The sequence below is a fragment of the Palaemon carinicauda genome, chromosome 28 (genome assembly GCF_036898095.1).
Source record: "Palaemon carinicauda isolate YSFRI2023 chromosome 28, ASM3689809v2, whole genome shotgun sequence".
Classification (NCBI taxonomy): Eukaryota; Metazoa; Arthropoda; class Malacostraca; order Decapoda; family Palaemonidae; genus Palaemon; species Palaemon carinicauda.
This window is the reverse complement of record NC_090752.1, coordinates 63,740,498-63,745,497: the sequence shown is the minus strand read 5'-3', so window position 1 is coordinate 63,745,497 and position 5,000 is coordinate 63,740,498. Positions and strand designations below refer to the sequence as shown.

Here is a 5,000-nt window from a genome sequence, read left to right as displayed (position 1 = left end):
GCTAAAATTATAATTCTAACAAAAATCAAATAAAAAACTAAAAGCGTTATCATTTTAACTCATCAGAAACAAAAATAAAGTAAAAATCTGAAGGTATAATTTTAACTTAAGCAAAAAAAAATGAAATCAAATCCAAAGTACTATAATTTCAACTTAACAGAAAATAATTATAATTTTAACAAAAATTAGATAAAAAACTAAAAGCTTCATCATTCAAATTCAAAAGAGTATAACCACATCGCCCGGCTAAAAGTTTACAACCAAAGGCTCAACCTAGTTTAAAGATTTTTTTTTTTTTCTTTTTTTTTTTAGAATAAACGGGACATGTAAAGCCTTTTTAAGTTTAGGTTTTTTCCTTTTTGTTCTCCTTATCATCATCGACCTGTCTGTATGAAGATAAATAGCGTGGCCCACTCCAATACTGAAAAAGGGAGATAATGAAAAAGACTGAAGGCAAGATATAGAAACAAAGCAGAATGGAGAGGTGAGATAGGAGAGGAGAGGAGAGGGGGGAGAGAGGATAGGAGAGGAGAGGAGAGGAGAGGAGAGGAGAGGAGAGGGGAGGGGGAGAGAGGATAGGAGAGGAGAGGAGAGGAGAGGAGAGGAGAGGAGAGGGGGAGAGAGGATAGGAGAGGAGAGGAGAGGAGAGGAGAGGGGAGGGGGAGAGAGGATAGGATAGGAGAGGAGAGGAGAGGGGGAGAGAGGAGAGGAGAGAGAGGGGAGGGCGAGAGAGGAGAGGTAAGGAAAGAGGAGAGGAGAGGGGGAGAGAGTAGAGCTGAGGAAAGAGAGGAGAGGAGAGATAGAAGAGAGGAGAGGAGAGGAGAGTTGATGAAAGAGAGGAGAGGAGAGGGAGAGAGAAGTAATTCCATGCCATCAAAAGAGTGATAAAAAAAGACGGAGAAAAAAGGTTATGATTTCACATTGGAACATCCTAAACTCCTAAAGGATTGAGATGACGAAAGAGAGGAGAGAAGAGGAGAAGGAGAGGAAAGAGAGGAGAGTTGATGAAAGAGAGGAGAGGAGAGTGGAAGAGAAGTAATTTCATGCCATCAAAAGAGTGAGGAAAAAGACGAAGAAAAAAGGTTAGGATTTCACGTTGGAACATCTTAAACTCCTAAAGGGTTGAGGTGACGAAAGAGAGGAGAGGAGAAGAGAAGGAGAGGAAAGAGAGGAGAGGAGAGGGAGAGAAAGGTAATTCCACACCATCAAAAGAGTGAGGAAGAAGACGAAGAAAAAGGGTTAGGATTTCACGTTGGAACATCCTAAAGGGTTGAAGTAAACAAGATCCTGGCGCTTCCGGGAAAAAGGTCGACTTTTGGCTTATTTATCGAGCGATCCCCGACTCTCGTAATTATTCCTGGGTATGTTTTATTTGGCCAAACAACCTTCAGACATGACACGCGTGGAATCTAGTCTGTTATTATTATTTTTGTTGTTGTTGTTATTAGTATCATTATTATAGGTTGCTGTTTTTTGTTGTTATTATTTTTTGTTATTATTATTATTATTATTATTATTATTATTATTATTATTATTATTGTTGTTGTTGTTGTTATTATTATTAATATCATTATTTTTTATTATTATTATTATTATTATTATTATTATTATTATTATTATTATTATTATTGTTATTATTATTATTATTATTATTATTATTATTATTATTATTATTATTATTATTATCACATGTGAGGTTCACTCTTTCCGTGAAAAAAGGATTAACATATAATTGCCAGAAATCTGCAAATATATAGATAGATAAATAGAGAAATTAGGTGGAAGTAAAAACTTTATGTAGAATACATATAAAAAACCCATTTACATTTATAATTGTTATAGATACCCCAATGTTTGCACGAATATATTCCTATTAGATATTTTCTATGGATGGCATTTATAATAGTTTGTTGGCATGATAAACAGACCAGATAAACTGAAAATAGTTTTATATTATGTCTTCACGCAATCTCTCTTTTATAGAAGCTTTAGTGCCTAATAACTAGAATAAATAACTAATATGAATAGTTGAAAGTAAATGTGATCAAGAGCAAGGAAATGAATAATAGTATGAAAGGTATTAAAAATGAAATGATTGATTCTAGATAATGATATATTGAAGTATGTTTAGATGAAAAAGGGGATGAACCACAGTATAGAAAGAGCAATAAAGGCAGCAGGATGCATGCAAAAGATTGGTAAGGTACTTTACGAGTCTCTGAAAGCATGCAAAAGTTTAGCAAGGTACTTTAAGCATCCGTGGAAGCCAACGGATTGTGAAACTGAGATTCCTCTAAAGGAAGTGATGTGTGGATGTGAAATGAAGATGAAAAAGGCTAAAACTAGTTAAATGAACTATTGCCTTAGTATATATTGTAAAGAGGCTAATTGCTTATGAGAGAAATAGGGAGAAGGGTAAAAGTAGTAAAAACATTAACATCGGTGAAAGAAGGGATCAGAAAATGATAAATGAAGTGCTCAGTGAATGCGGATAGGAAGTCTTGCAAAGAAAATTCCTTGATAATTATGCTAAGCTATTGTACACGATCCGTCAAAATGACAGCTAAAAATTTAGACGGATACGCTTTGCTCCCACACACACACAGATTAAACACTCCACAGCCCTCCCACTTTCCTAACAACAACACGACAGTTTTGCCCATTTGTGGGAGGTGTAGTTCCAAGTGTACTTCTCGGGGTTACCCCCTCTCACCAGGGCATAACTATTCCCTCTCCCCCTACCTGAGGTACAGGGAAGGACCGAGAAGTCATCTAACACTACTGCTAATCGTGATTGGAATATATATACATAGCTCGGAAAAATTTCCTGATCGCAGATTGGTTGGATAAGATAATTCTAAGCAATCAGATACCAGGAAACTTTTCCGAGCTAAAAGGGCACCGCTGTGAGTCGGTGCAAATGCGCCTCATTAAGAAAAAAATGAGTTTTTTTTTATTGTGTTTATTTTTAAGTGTTCTTTTGGGGGGGGGGATATTCTAACCTAAATTATCTTCGATTTTATGGTTTTAAAATGAAATTTCCTTTTATTTATTTATAGCAAACGATGTCGGCGTCAATGACCTTCGAGATATATATATATATATATATATATATATATATATATATATATATATATATATATATATATATATATATATATATAGCTAGACACGTTGTTCTTTACTGAATAGGGGAGATATATGGATGCTTCTTTGGTGTTGAATTTCCCTTATATTGCGAAATAGATGGTACAAAGGAGAAGTAAAAAGCTGTAAATTGTGTCAGCTAGAGGTGGTTCACTTTTGGTGAGCACTGTATTTATATCAACATTTCTTCTTATTCATTATTTGCGTCAACAGATTAAAAAAAATTCTGTAACTTACATAATCAGTTGCAGTAAGAGATAGAAAACGTTACAAGAATAATGAGAGAAAATAATTTGCAATCTATAAAGAAATGTATGTGAATTATGAGAAATTATACTCCAATTCCATTAAAAACGACGAAAGTAATTAATAATGTTCATACAAATGAATGGAGCGATGACAAACTGCAACAAAAAGGACAAATATATTGTCCAAAAAGAGAATAGGATAATAAGCAGAAATTCCAATAATTTCCATGATGAGGAATAGGAACGATGAGAACTAAAAATTGCCAATAAATCTAATAAGAAATGAATGAACAAATGAGATACTAATAAAGAATGGCAGTAAATTGCATAGGAACGCAATGACCAGTGAAAAAAGCGAAAAGCACGATAATTATATTGGATGAAAAACAAAATAGAAGACACAATCATCATATCTTATCGCGCCAATGTCGAACCCACAGGAGGGCGTTGTCGTTTGCTTCTCTAAGGGCGACCCCCCTCCCCTCCCCCCCCCCCCCCTGGATGTATTCTACTGTTTGTGGTGTTGCCTCACATACAGGGTTGGTATCCAGTCCCCACATTTGGAGGCTAATGGCCTTGAGTTGAAGAGCCCCAGGCCGGAAGTGCTGTTCGGTCGATCTGTGTGTGTGAAGTCCCCATTTGTGGTGATTATCTCTAGATTTGCCCACTTATACCCTTTCTCTATTTACGGTTACCCGGTCCTTCCTGGTGAGGATTGTTCCGCTGGGTAGGCTTTCGTTTGGCTGGGCAGCGCCTCATTGTATACACACTGGTCATTTTACTTCCGATGTTGGCCTGTTGGTAACGTCCTTGCCTGGTAATCACCAGACTGAGGTTCGAGCCTGCTGTAGTTAGTTCCTTTGGTCGATGCAACCTCACCATCCTTGTGAACTAATGATTGGGGTTTAGGAGAGCTTAAATGTCTACCTGCTGAGTCATCAGCAGACTTAGCAGCCATTACCTCGCTCTCTCTGGTCCTAGCTTGGGTGGAGATGGGGCTTGGACGCTGATCATATGTATATATGGTCATTCTCTAGGACATTGTCCTGCTTGATAGAGCAATATCAGTTCCCTTTCCCTCTGCCATTCATGTTCGGCCTTTAAACCTTTAAACTTCTCTATTCTGTGAGCAGATTCCCAGATTGGTTCTAGTCCATCCACTGTTGGGAAGAGAGAGAGAGAGAGAGAGAGAGAGAGAGAGAGAGAGAGAGAGAGAGAGAGAGAGAGAGAGAGAGAGTGCCTAGAGTCATTTAATTTATTTATTCTTTTCATCGGATATGGACTGATGGGATACCGTCTATATTATAAAGATGCTACTGGTATTGATTTTAGGGTACCAGTAATTATCCGACAGGAATTGATCATGGAAATGGAATTGTTTTAAAAGAAAAGAATGGTTTGATTGTAATATTTAAAACATATTAAAAAATATTATATTATTATTATTATTATTATTATTATTATTATTATGATACCTGAACCCTCCGTAGGATCTTCAGCTGTTTGGAAGGAGAGAAGAAAAGTAGCAAATAGCATCATTTAGTATCGTAATTATTTAAGATAATTTAGAATGCTTTTTATTTATTATTATTTTTCCTTCTTTTA

General features: G+C 36.2%; 1 protein-coding gene across 1 annotated transcript in view; it reads left to right on the top strand.

The window, feature by feature from the left end:
• LOC137622072 (uncharacterized) overlaps positions 1 to 5,000 on the top strand; it is a 74,470-nt gene that overhangs the window by 64,167 nt on the left and 5,303 nt on the right. The window lies entirely within an intron of this gene.